Source organism: Empidonax traillii, unplaced genomic scaffold (assembly GCF_003031625.1).
Source record: "Empidonax traillii isolate 1590-97213 ecotype Southwest subspecies unplaced genomic scaffold, ASM303162v1 scaffold1171:size163621, whole genome shotgun sequence".
Lineage (NCBI taxonomy): Eukaryota > Metazoa > Chordata > Aves > Passeriformes > Tyrannidae > Empidonax > Empidonax traillii.
In genome coordinates, this window is record NW_020956364.1 from 127612 (window position 1) to 142196 (window position 14585).

At 41.5% G+C, this 14585-nt stretch overlaps 1 long non-coding RNA gene across 1 annotated transcript in view; it reads right to left on the reverse strand.

Annotated features, from left to right (window-relative positions):
• LOC114069053 overlaps window positions 1-13909 on the reverse strand; it is a 59291-nt gene extending 45382 nt beyond the window's left edge. The window contains exon 1 of the long non-coding RNA XR_003573710.1: window positions 13797-13909. This is a non-coding gene — a long non-coding RNA (uncharacterized LOC114069053). The remainder of the gene's footprint in view (window positions 1-13796) is intronic.
• Between the last annotated feature and the right edge of the window lie 676 nt (window positions 13910-14585).

Here is a 14585-nt window from a genome sequence, read left to right on the forward strand (position 1 = left end):
CTCTCACACTTTAATTTCAGATTCACAGTGGATGAGAGAAAAAAAAAAATATGGTGGAATGACCTGGAAGATGAAAATCTGCTTTCCTGGCTACTGAGGAGTTTTTTCATTGTGTCTGTCTGTGTGCATCAAGATCTTACCAGAAAAAAAGGGATTATATGGACTCACAGTGAGATTTTCTGTTCCCATGGAAGTAAGCTCATTAACTTGCAGGGTGTTTAGACAAAAGCAGCCCTCATGACCACTCATTACAAATAACACAAAAGAAAGAATAGTCACATCTTTCACTCAGAAAAATGTTTCAAAGGGAAAACATTCGGTGCTTATTCACAGCAATAAAGAGTAATCTCAAAGCCCTTTGTTTTGTGCTGAACAACTGAAACCAACAGTGTCCCATTTGCACAACATTTCATAGTGAAAATAAACTGTTTTTAACAAAGATACTGATCGTATAATCAGAACGGTTTGTGTAGGAAGGGACCTTAAAGACCATCTAATTCCAACACCCCTGCCGTGGGCAAGGATGCCACTCACTAGATGAGGTTGCTCAGAGGCCCATCCAGCCTGGCCTGGATCACTTCCAGGGATGGGGCTTTTTTTGGCAACCTGTTCCAATGCTTTACCACTCTCTGAGCACAGAATTTCTTCCTAAATTCTAATCTAAACCTGCCCTCTGTCAGTTTAAAACCAATTTCCATTGCCTTGTCTCCATCTGCCTATACAAAGAAGTGCCTCTACCTCCTTTTTAGAAGCCCCCTTAAGGTACTGGAAGGTGCTCTAAGGTTTCCCTGGAGCCTTCTCTTCTCCAGGCTCAACAATCCTTGCTCTCTCTCAGCTTGTCTGATGCACATGTGAAAGAAAAGCACATACACTTATACACACAGATCCACGCACATAATACCTAATCCTGCCAGTGCTTTCTCCTTCAGCTCCAAGAAAATGGAAGGGAATGGCTGTGGGTTAACATCATGCTCTTTTATTCCTCTTCATAAAGGAATAAATCTTTCCTTTATCCCTGACTGCAATCATTTTTGTGAGCTTGTTTCCCCCACCGAGGTCAAGATTTTTTTTCCTGATTTTGGGTGCACCAAAATTCCCACAACAGAAAACTGAATTGAAATTGCCACCTGAACACCAAAGATGTCAGCAGATTCTAAAATTCAATATATCCATAATTTTAGAAAAAAAAAAAAAATCCAAGATGAATCCCTTTCCTCACCCTCATTTGTCAGCAGTTGTAGGACACTCAAATTTTGCTTTATCCCTGTGAGAATGAAGGACAGAAATGGCTCTGCCTTTGAGTGGTCCTGAATATTGTCATATTGGTTTCTTTAATCCCACAAGCGGGAAGGAAAACAGTTTAGTACTCCTCCTAGTATTCCTTCTGGCTTTGGTCTTCCATGGTAAAATGGGAATACAAACCTAGATCTTGCCTTAAATCCAGAGGAAGCTTCTCAGCTGGATTTCTACCATTAGCCAGGGTTGTGTCAGGGATGCAGAAGAGGTCCCCATTTAATCTGTTCTGTAGTTGCTTCCCTGTTCCACGTGTGTTAATGACTTTAAATTACAGTTTATATATGTAAATGTAAATGTGTAAAATGTTCAGACAGACATTGAAGAGGCACAGTTCCATAGCTTGGTAGCAAAGACACAGGAATGAGAGGCAGAATGTTTTAATTCTGGCCTTTTCATCAATAAATATTTAAGCATTCACTGAAATTGGAAAAGGTGTAAGAAAAAGAAATCAATTCCTCCCTGTCTCCCATGTCTGAGCTGATGGGAGTGTTCCCTTTACCCAGCTGTGCATCAGTCTGTCTCTGAGATAATTTATTAGATTGAAGGTAAAGCTGCTCTTTAGTTTCTCATCAGAACAAAATCAGGAATGAATTAGAGATGGAGAGTATTCCCTTGTGATCTGTTTGGGAAACTTGAACCATGGAAAAGCTGCCTATCTGTGGCAGTGCAGCACCTGTGCAGCCCAAATCTGCCTTGGATAGGGCAGGTCCCCTCTGGCTCAGAGAAATAATGAGCAGAGGGCAGGAGGAAACTCAGTTTTGCACAAAAAAGCTTGTTAAAAGCAACCAAAGAACATATAACTCCTGAAAAATTGGCTTTCCAGACTGGTGGGTTTAACTGTATGTTCAGCTACTATGATATGCTTTGATTACATTAAACAGTACACCACACATCATAATAACCAGCCCCTTTGACCAAGGAAAAGCAGATGTGAATGAATACATGACTGAAGATCAGCACCTGCTGCTGCCCAGAAAAAATGTTGATTAAAAGCCACCACTAAGTAGTTCACAGTAAACACAGTGGCAAATTATCTATGATTAAAGAAGAAAATCAGAGACTATTGCTAGCAGTAGATGGCAGAGAAACATTAAAAAAAAAATAAAAGAGGAGGCAAAAATGGCTATTAAAATATATTTTGTGCTTATAAAATTAGCCTTAATGAACTATAAAATAAATAAGCCTTAATGAACTACAGCAGCCACTTGCAATTATTTCTGTACTAATAAGCTTGGAGAATATATTCGCCATGTCTTGGTCATTAACGAGATATTATTTGAAATATGTAATTCAGCAAAGGGGAAGTTGTCACAAATTAAAGGCATTTCAGGAAATTTGTGTGTCTCTCACCCCACAGCAATATTTGAGTGTCAAAGGAGAAAATTTCCTAGGCCAATAAATACCCACATTTGTTCGTACAAGCCGAAATGCAGGTTTTATAGCTTCTCTCTTGCATTAAATCCCCTCTCTATTGTCTTTTCAATGCCGTGTTTTGGAAAAAATGTAAATAAACATTGGTTATTGGGATCTGCCTTGTACGGAACATTTAATAGGAATCCTTAATTGCATGTTGTAAACATAACACAAATAGTGGTTACAAAACTAAGAACGATTTTGTTCCAAATAATCAACAAGAGTGCCTCTTCATAGACAAAAAACTCTTAAAAGGCACAGTGCCGTACATCAAAACCACCCAATCCTTGCAGGAATTAAACCGGAGGAAATTCCATCTGTGGCATAAGAAAGAAACCCTTTTTCGTTGTCAGGGCGGTAACACGGTTCCTCGGGGAGTCTGTGGGATCTTCATCCTCAGAGTTGCTCAAGAGCTGGCCAAACGCTGCCCTGAGCACCTGCCCTAAGTGCTTTGAGGAGGAACGTGGTCCACATGAGCCCTGGAGGTCCCTGAGAACCTCAACCCTTTGTGTGGTCCTGCAGGGCACTTGCATTTTAGAAGTCTGGCTTTTATTTAGGTAGAGGAGATTTACAGCCAAATTTTAGTGCAGGCTGGGGGATGAACAGGTCAAGAGCAGCCCTGCGGGGAAGGACTTGGGGGTGCTGGTGGATGAGGGGCTGGACATGACCCAGCAACGTGCACTGACAGGTCAGAAATCCAAACATATCCTGGGCTGCTTCCAAAGCAGCGTGGGCAGCAGGAGAGGGAGGGGATTCTGCCCCCTGCTCTGTTCTGGTGAGATCCCACCTGGAGTGTTGTACTCAGCTCTGGGATTCTCATAACAAGAAGGACACTGACCTGTTGGAGTGAGTCCAGAGGAGGCACCAAGATGATCAGAGGGATGGAGAACCTCTGCTACGAGGAGTCCTATGACTCAAACACAAGCCCTATGAGGAGCAGCTGAGGGAGCTGGGGGAGCTCAGCCTGGAGAAGAGGAGGCTCAGGGAAGACCTCATCACTCTCTACAACTCCCTGACAGGAGGAGAGAGCTGGGTGGGTTTCAATCTCTTCTGCCAGGAACCAGCAGTAGGACAAGAGGGCTCAGTCTTAAGCTGTGCCAGGGGAGGTTTTGGTGGGATATTAGGAAGGAATTTTTTACAGAGTGATCAGGCATTGGAATGGCCTGCCCAGGGAGGGGGTGGATTCACCATCCCTGGAGGTTTTTAAGATGAAGCTGGATGAGGCACTGAGTGCCATGATCCGGTAGTCACAGTGGGGTTGGAACAAGGGTTGGACTTGACGAGCTCAGAGGTCTTTTCCAAACCAATTTGATTTTATAATTCTATGATTCTGTAATTCTATGAAAGGCTGAGACAACTGGGATTGTTCAGCCTGGAGAGGAGAAGATTTTGGTGAGACCTTATTGCAGCCTTCCAGTACCTGAAGGACTTCTACAAGAAAGATAGAGAAGGGCTTTTTACAAGGGGGAATGGTTTTAAACTGAAAGAGGGTGGATTTCAGATATTAGGAAGAAATTCTTCACTCAGAGGGTTGTGAGGCCCTGGCAAAGGTTGCCCAGAGAAGCTGAGGCTGCCCCAGCCCTGGAAGTGTTCAAGGACAGGTTGGATGGAGCTTGGAGCAACCTTGGCTAGTGGAAGGTGCCCCTGCCCATGGCAGGGGGTAGGAATGAGATGATCTTCCAATCCAAGCCATTCTAGGACTCTATGAAAAAGCAGATGCCTTGAAAATATTCCACAGATGATAATAGCTTTTTTTTTTTTTATCTGAAGACCAGATAAACCATCAAAAGGGATCAAATTACTGCTCTTTAATGAGCTCCTGCTTGTCAGCTGAGAGGCAGCAATGGATGGGATGTTATTTTGATGACATGTCATCAAAACTAATGCATTTTTCTCTGCACCCTCAGCAGGCTGTCCATGGACATCTACAGCAGGTCAGCTGACAAGAGGAAATTCAATCAACCACAGCAAAGTGCAAATTGAAATGATCTCTCTCTCTGCTCCACCTTGCTCAGTTGTTTCAGTGACAAGAAACTTTGCCCACCTTCTGAGTGGGGATGATGAGATTCAGTTGAGATGCTCAGTTGTAAATCTGGTGTCTCTTTGCACAAGTCCTCAACACAGTAATTTCTGATGATCTACTTGTGAGAGGAATTAAATGGTTTATGCACTGTAGAGCAAAGTCATGCAACGCTGTAATGTGAAAAGCCAATTTCAGTGTCAAAAAATGACTATTAATTGAGGAATTAATAATCCGTCAAAGCTTAAGCAATTTCCTTACCAAACTAAAAAGTGTAAAAAAAAAAAAAAAAAAAAAAAAAAAGCCATTTCTCCAGCAGTTTTTTTTAGGAAATAAAGACTAATGATTACTAAAGTCAAAAGTTTCCTTTTCCAGATACATCTAAAAAACCTATTTTGAGAGCTGAAGCACATTCTGTAAATGAATGGTTGTTGTGAAGCAGATTCCAACTCCTTTTAAAGCCTAATGAAACTACAAGGAATATTTCAGAAAATGCACTGATTGCAATGGACTGATAGTTCTCTTTTTAAAGTTGAATCTCTCAGAGAGATGATTGCAAATAGGAGTTTATTATTTGTGTACTGAGTAGACTATAAAGAACCAAACATATATCACCAAAATGTGGACATTTCTAATTCTATCCAAGGAGGGGAGTAGCTAATTAAGACGTGGTAACCACTACGTTAAAAAGAGTGCAGAGAAGTGGGATTTTTAGAATTTTTATATTTTTATGAAGGCCTAGGAAGAAAAGGAGGCCACAGAAACATCCTTGAATAAGCTTTCTACACTTTGACTGATTTCTCAGTTTTTAAGATACCTCCCAGTTCATTCTGTTTGCTTGGAGAGAATCATGGGGTTGCAAAGGAAAACACAACAGACTACAACACATCACGGGATGGGACCATTTCCCTAACAGGTTGACCACCAGCAGGGCTTCAGTGGAGACGGCTGGGATAAAGCACAGCAATTTCAAGAGAATATTGATTCACTTGCAATGATTTTCCTCTGACACTGAAATGCTATCCAACCTGTTGGACATCAAGTTGTTGAAGCTGCAGTTCCCAAAGACCGAACTCAAATTTTGGCACTGAAGAAACAGAACAGTCTTCTCATCTACTTCACTCTGAGAGGCAGAAAACCAAACAAACTGTCCCCTCTAACATCACTCTTCATGAAGAGATAATCACAGAAGTGCTGCCTTTCTAAGAGCCTTTCCTGCTGGGACTCTACATTTTCGAGCTAAAGTGACAAAATATTTCTCCTTTAACGCCCTGTTACCAAAGAAAACCTCCTGTTCTGCTTTTTAGGTTTTGTTGCAGAGAACAGTGATCCAGAATTACTTTGCTTTGGCACCATCACCAAGGATAATCGTCATGAAACCCTTTCAAGCAGCTTGTATGACAATGAGAGAACCATTCCCTGTCATGTAGTGAATAGCACTGATGCACTTTGTGCTGCCCTATTCCCAAGAAAATCTAGGAGAGTCTGTGGTGGGTTGACCTTGACTGGACACTGAGTGATCCCCAAGCTGCTCTGTCCTCCTCAGCAGGACTGGGAAACAGAATGGAAAAGAAGTGTGGGATAAAGTAAAGGCAGGTCAATAAGGCAAAAGCAAAGAAGCAAAGGAAAACAAGAGATTTATTCACTGCTTCCCATTCACAGGCAATGTCCAGCCAGTTGAGATGATTGAAATGCTGTTGAAACACAGAATTTGTGGGTTTTGTTGGATCAAAACATGCCAGCACAGAACTGGCCACGCAGGTCCTCCCGTTCCCCCCCTCCCACAAAGCTCTTCACTCAACAGCAGCAACTTCATCCTTCTCCCCATCACACCCAGGTCAAAAGGAATTGCTCCTCACAGGAGAATAAACTGCTTCAGCCTCACCAGAAAGAATCACACACCTTCCCAGACTGACTTCACTGAAAGTCCACTCACCCCAGAGTCAAGGGGCACCAGGATCAATCAATCACAGAATCACAGAATTTGCCAAGTTGAAAGGGATCCACAAGGAATGATGGACTCCCTTGTGCTGATCTTTGCTCTTGTCCCTCCCACAACAGTAAAGCCTCACTGTATTTTTGGGTCTGGACAAGACAGGATAATTCAACTGAAAATATCAGCCAACAGTGGTGGAGTGACGTGAGAGCAGTTTATTATAACTCTGTGTTGCTCTTATAAAGAGTTTAATCCTCCCTTCTCCTGTGGGCTGCTGATTTCTGCCTCAGAGAACCCTCCTGAGCCATTAATCACTCCAACTGCTCCCCGAGCCCAGCACCAACTGCTCCCTCATCAGACATCACTGCTCCTCAGGAACTGAGACTTCCAAAGGGAAGAGGATACTTGGCACTGACTCATTCAAAAAGATTTTAGACACGCACTTATAACCACCTTTTCCAAGCTGGGACCAAAATTTTTAAGTCACCTCAAGCCACATTTAGGCAGTTAAAGGAATGACTGGTGCTGTCCACAACTCTGACTGAAATGTCAGCTTTTCACATGGTATTTTTCTTCAGCATCTGTGAATGGGACACTGTGTGAGGCCACAAAGACCATTGGTCTGGATCAGCACACCCATTTTTGTGCTGTTTCACAGTTCAAGCTCAATGTGCTGAAGCTCAGCCTCTTCTGCCAGGTCCTTGGAGGTGGTTAAAGTTTAAAGACGTTACAAAGCATAAATAATTAGTGTCTTCAGATTGCTTTGGGAAGTTTAGATCAAAGCCTTGGCATCCATCTGAAGGGTCAAAATAATTCACAGCCACTCGGGGGGAGTATCCCATTTTCCTGCTGATTGCAAGGAAACCTGAGATGGGATGAAGAAAGCTGCTGACTCTTCCAAAGTCCTCCTGACTTTGGATCCAAATCAATGGATTCAAGTTACTACAAGTTAATTGAGCTGCAGGAACTGTCTGCATGTCAACTCTTTAGCTCGGGCAAAGGCAACATAATCCATCCTCCCTTAACTCTCTTTCACAGTAGATTTAATGACCTGGCATTTCTGTGAAGCTTTATAAAGACCAAAGAGCATGAAGGTGGGCAGCAATCAAGGTCACCCTGAAACACATTAAATCACAGCGACCTGATCATGTGATGTCCTATCAAAATATTCATGTATTTGAAGGTTTGGAAGAGATGTGCATAAGTGGTGAAAACTTTTTGAGAGTTTTCTTACAGAAATTCTTAGAAATTAATCTCCCTATTTCCTGGCAGTTCTGCCTTTCTTGCCCTGTTATTTTGAGGGATTTTTTTGCATAAAGCAGACTCTTGTCTCTTAAAATTTCTTTTTCTACTAGTAATCATTTCTCTCTTCTACACATTTGTGGCACAGATTTTAATGTGCTGTCAGGGAAATAATTTAGCAGAGGGAAGTGGAGATGCAACCATTGGAATCAGGAAAGTCTTACAAAACATAAATGTTAGCCTAATATAAGAAACTGGGCCAAATCATAAACCCAGACCCATTACATGTTATTAAGTGAAAATTCAGATCTCAGTTCAGATAATTTTTGACTTATTTAAATTTTAAGCAAAAAAATTACTGCAGAATCAGGACGTACCTCACTCTTCTTGCCTGAGCAAAAATTGAGCAAGAACGCCAGGATCCAGCAATTAATTATAGACTAAAAGACAAGAATTGAAACAACAAGAATTGACATCTGACTCTGACTTCTGTAGGAACCTTTTCAAAGTAATAGGATACAGCAGAGGGAAAAATTTTGCAGAGCTATTGATTCCTGATTGTGCTGCAGAACAAACATGGCAGCAGTGCCACAGCCAGGGCAGAGGGGTGAGTTATTTTAGGATTTCAAAGACAGCTGTCCAAAATACTGTGACCCTTATAAAGCTTCAAATACTGAAACAAGCTTGAAAACTGAGCTGATATAACTCACAGAGTTATTAAGCCATATGTGGATGTGTGTAAAAACAGAGGCACTAAGCCCTGTGATATCAATTCAAAAGGCAAAAGCAATGCCATGAAACATCCCTGTCTGTGTTCTGCCCTTATTTGCAAAGTTCCTTGGGTTGAATGATTACTCTGTTCAACACTGAGCAGAAGCTGCTGTGCTCCAGCAATCAGACACTGCCAGGGAGGGATGCACTGGGCAAATGTCACAATTTCTGTTGTGTGTGTCAGGAGAAGGTGCCCAGACTTGTCTCCTGCTTGGAAGGAACACCAGACCTGTAAATGCCACGTATCACAAAGCCTCTTGTCAATCTTTCCTCCCCTGCCACCCACGGCCCTCCTGACCCTGACACACACACAGGCTGTGATCGCATTTGTTGGTGGGATCAGGTACAGGACACGGGGACTCTAAAAATCCCAACCAACCGCGAGTTAAAAATCATAAGGTCTGAAAGAAAACAAAAAACACCACAAAAACAAAACACCAGAAATGGACTGTATAAAACAAACTGTCTGAGCTTCATCCCCATTGATCAGGTTACATAAAACACTTAATCACATAAGAAACCCATAAATGAATTATGCAGGGAAAGCTTTAACTGTGAAGGAAAGGAAAAATAATACAAACTAAACCAATATCTTCTATTTTACTATGATAATTAATTCAATTTAGATTCAAAGCAAGGCAGTTGCATGTTCAGGAAACACATATTTGAAGCTGGAATATTACTTTTTCATCAGGACTATAGCCCTGCTCAAGAGATGCTGTCCAAGATGTTAGCTTAGATATTAGAAAAATAATCTTTATGTGAGGGTGGTGAGGCACTGGAACAGGTTGCCCAGAGAAGTTGTGGATGTCCCATTCCTGGAATTGTTTAATGCCAGGCTGGATGGGGCCCTGAGCAACCTGATGGAGTGGAAGGTGCCCCTGCCCACAGAAGGGAATTGGAATCAGATGATCTTTAAGGTCCCTTCCAACCCAAATTGTTCTATGATTCTAGGGATTTTTATCTGTACAGTCAAGATCACATGGTGAGTGTAATCAAGAGTGGAACTCCTTGCTCAGGATATTTCACATTTTAAAACTTTATAATGTTTCAAACGCAAATGGTCAAATTATCAGGAAAGGTAATAATCAACGGCTGTTAAAGATTTAATAACTATCTCCTATATCAGGAAGACTTTGAGCTTTAAGTCACTGAAGGTTGGGAGAATTTGATGAATCATGGAATCATAAAGGTTGGAAAAGATCTCCAAGATCATCAGGTCCAACCTTTGACTGAACACCACCATGTCAACTAAACCCTGGCACTAAGTGCCACATCCAGTCACTAATGATCACTTGCACTCTTGACTGTTGTTCTGTTTTGAACAGCTGAGCCACACAATCAACCATTGCATAATCCCCCCAAGAAGGGAAATGCTGCTTTATTCCTCTGGGCTCTTGCCTCTTTATTCATTGACAGATTCTAAGGCTGGAAAGCACAGTAAGTCCACAGAATTTAAGGAATCTCTACAGCAAAGTCTGTGTGCTCAGTCCAGCAACCTTTGTCTGACAGAAATGTGTCTTGGCAAAGAGGAAGGCACCCTCTGTTGCAATGACTTCTTCCAAGAACAGGGAGCAGTCGAGTCATCATTCCTTCTCTCTTTCTTTGGCTAACAGGATTGAGATGATTAAGCTGTCACTGGAAAGCACATTTTCCAAACATCAAATCCATTTAGCATCTTTCTCAAAGTTTGTCACCTCTATTTTCCTATAAATAACACTCCAGGCTTAGGATTCAAATAGCCTTGATTGTCACTTTGGGTAAGTGTGCACTCATCCAAATGAGTCAAGAGAAGGGCACAGAAGGTCTGTCTAGGTTGAAGAAAAATACTGACACTGTACAAAGATGTTTTTAACAAAAAGGCTTCTCTCAGACTGCTGCTGCAATCCCATCCTTTTACATGGGCGCTGATGTTGACTGTGGCAGCAAGAAGAGCAGCTGCAGTGCTGCCACAGGATGTGCACAACGTGACTCAAGAGCTCCTGGGCTATTTTCCTAAGGTGTCAGCAAACAAACACACAGACAGAAGTCCTCAGGAGCTTCTCTGTGTTCTCTGTAGATGCTCTTCCCTCTCCCTGCCAGACAAAACTGCCCCAAGGGAGCAGTGACACACTTATGGCAGGGGCCTGGACAGGCTTGGAGCTCTCCTGAACATCTGGGCCCTCTGCACGCACTGAGCCAGAGCCAGGGGTGGCACAACTGCCTGCAAAACTCATGGGGAAAAACTGCTTTTTACTTCTCAAGATTCATGAAGTGATTTTTGCCCTGGAAGGAATGGGCTAGACTGTCCAAGGCGTGTCTGAGCTGTGGCGTTGAGATGAACCGTTGATTCAGCATCATTATTGCAAAAGTAGAAACATCAACCAAATAAAAAAAAATAATAATAAAAAGAGGAAGAACACTTTATATGCTAATGATCAAAACAATGTTAATAATCATAGATATTAATGGCATCATTTCTTTGACTCAGTGAATAGTGACCTTCATAATTCTCACTGCCACTCAGGAGAGCTAAAGAAGCCCCTACCTTTAATATCCTGGAAATGGCACTTAAACCACTGGAATGGAGACGCTGGTGCTGTTTCTTTTTGGCTCCTGAGTTATCCAGCATGGAACAAACTCTTTATGGTAAGTTAAAAGGAAGTTCTTGCCAGTCATCACTGAACTTGGGATTTTATTCGGTGATTTGTCCTGTGCCAACCACAGTTTCAGTAACTAGTTCCCTAACTTGCTTTCTTCTCTCTCCTCTCTGAAGAGTCATGCAGAGCTGCTACACACTAAAATCCAGCTGTTCTTTCTCTCCCTGTAGTATGTAAGACAGTTTTATATGAACCAGTTTCTTGTGGCAGTCGAATCTTTAAACCCACTGATATTTTAAAATCCACTTACATTTTAAAACCCACTTGCATTGAAGTTCAGAATAGAATTGCATGCATCACTGTGGACATGGAAATCCTGAAAATATTCTGTTCTGGAAATCTTCAGACTATAAATATGAAATCTGTTGCACACCATTTGGGTTAGGAACCATTTCTAAAGATCAGAAATCATACTTGTTCCAGTGTATATTAATGCAGGTTCTGCCTTCATTTGTACTGTTGGAAAGTAACTCTTGTTTTAGAAGCTTAATAATTAGTTTCAAAAGTGATGATGAAAAGTAGAGGATTATATTTTTTCCTGGGGCTCTCATCAGTATCTTTAGGTTCACTTCCCCCAAGAATGGATCTCTTAACAGAAGATTAAATTTAGTTTTCCAACGGAGTTTTATTGTAAGAATATTTTGCCTCTCTGACTTTCTCCACTTTAGGGGTTTAGATTAAAATATGTCTAGATGTAGCCAACTGATGATAAGATTTGTAATTTCTAGTAGATAGGAATATTTAACTGTGTTAAAAGAAATTGTATTATATTGCAGATTATCATGATGTAACACATCTCCAAACTAATGCAGAGTAAAACCAGAGTAATGCAATTAAAATTATTATAGTTGCTCCAGATTTAAATTATCAGAACAGATCACTGTTTGCACTCATAAGCAGTGTCTCATGTAAAAGAGGGATAAAAATATATATAGAAATTACAGATAGATAGATAGATAGATGTGCTGTAAGAACATTGATATTCAGTCAATTAAAGGACCATTTTCCTGATATCCTCACTTCAGGGCTGGCCAAACACCTAAGAAAAATATTTAGAGTTTTTTCTCCTTGCAATAATGTAGAGCTTTTGATCATCCTCATCCAAACCCAGTGAGGTGGTAGATATCATTCCACAATTTTTTTTTTCTCATGTATTTGTATAATTCCCTCTTGTACCCAAATTTTAGCATCTGCAACATGCCAGAAGGAGTTCCAAAGGTTAAAAAGTGTGAAGAATCATCTTTCTCTGATTGTTTTGAACCACCCCCTCTATCTTCTAGCAGAAAGAGGGCAATTCCTTCATCCTCAGGTGGAAGGAGAGCACTGCCAAGCAGCACTGAACTCTTGAAAAACCAAATAATTAATAAAATCTATTAATCCTTTGTGCTTCCCTTAGTTCAGGCTAACAGATCTCCACCTAAATTGTTGCAAAAGGTCCCAGTGAGCCTCAGTATCATTCAGGATCTATTAAGGACAGGAGTGATGTCACACGTGCTTCATTCAAGTCTCTGAGGACATGAGGGTTCCCTAAATTAAAAATTGTGCCCACCCTCTATTCTTTTCTGCCTCAGGGTTCCTGCTTTTTCTCTGCAGGAAAAGTCCCACTGATATTTTTGGATTCAGGTTTTACCAGTTGGAACCTTTCCCACGTCATCAGCCACACAGACCCCCTCTGGGTGGTAGAAAAATCTGCAAATCTCATAATCTCCCCTTGAATAATGGCCTGGAAACCTTCTAAAGAAGAAGACACCCAGAGATGCTTTGTTGTATCAGAAGGGAGATTATCAGAAATAATTTATGAGTCATTTTTCAGGGGTAATGAGGCAAAAGAAAGGAAAATAAAAACTTTCTTTTTGTCTTATACTTTACATTTAAAGCACAGTCTTTACAGAGACAGTATGTCATAGTTTAAACTTCACCAGTGGGATGAAGTTGCTTTGATATCTCACCTGTGTTGCCAAGGTTACAGCCCAGTCCTTCTACTACAGATCAACACACCTTTACGGTTAGATGCAGGGCAAAGATCTCCAAAAATCCCTTTTTATTTTTCATCCCTGCTGAAATCTCCAGTGGTTTGTCTTCTGCTCCTCAAGAGAGTCTCTTTGGAACATCTCAGAAGGTAGATGTGCTCTGGAACATCTCTGGGCTGCTGGATTGTCCCTGACCCCGCTTCTATCTGGAGCCTTCAACACTGCTTCTCTAATTCATGTGGAATTAGGATCCATCAGCCAGAATTGCTATGAGATCCATGTAAAATCAAGCCCAGCACAAACAGCAGAGAAAATGTATTGTTTGAATATCACCTTGGTTCACCTTTCAGGACCCACTAAGGCTGCTTCTGAGAGAGAGAAATGTTTTAGAAGGCCAGACCTGAACCTACAGGTGAAGACATATTTTTTTTCTTACCATAATCAGCTCCCTAAACTGTCTCTCAGCCATCTCACAGAGTGGGAGAAAAGAGTTAGTTAAAGGCTTTTACCTGTGGAAAGCACCACCAGCTCAGCGCTTGACGGAGACCGCGATGATGATGACAATGAGCACCAGAACAGCCAAGGCGATGGAGAGGAGGCAGCACTTCATCTTCCTGGCTCGTAGCTGAGGAGAGAAAGACGGAGAAAGAAATACATGGATGCTCAATGGGAAGATGGAGAGTAAATCCATGAGGAAACGTTGCTATTTTTTCATTGAAAAAATGGCTATTTGAAAGCAGTCATTGCAACATGGAGAAATTATCTGGTTTTTTTATCTTCCGGTGAAAATCCCCCTTAAATACAACACCTTCTTGACACTACTTTCTTTCTGCTTCAATCATCATGTCACACTAAATATCCAGGCTTTGCCTGGAGGGCTGGACTTGGGTAAGGCTACTCAGTTTGTTTTTGGTCTTTGGAGGGGTCAGATCTGCTTTCTGGCTGCCAGGAGAAAACTGGCTCCTGTAAGATAAAGAGGTCTCTCTCCACTCTGCTGTGCAGTGAAACTGAGACAAGCAATAACATGGCCTGTTTGCAGGGCAGGCAAATGTACTTCCAGTATTAACCACCCTGATTTCATTCCATTTAAGGTGTGGTAAAAGAGATTCTACAGAGTTTTAACTTTGATGCCTGTTTCTACTTCAACCCACCAGCCTGCCCATTGACCTCCATGGACATAATGTTATTTATTCCTATTTAAAATCTTTTGCAGATAATTCAATTCCTCTTCTTCATTTTTAGATAGATTAGAAGGAGAGTGTTTCCATGATCTCACAGTGTAAGTTAACTTCTCATCC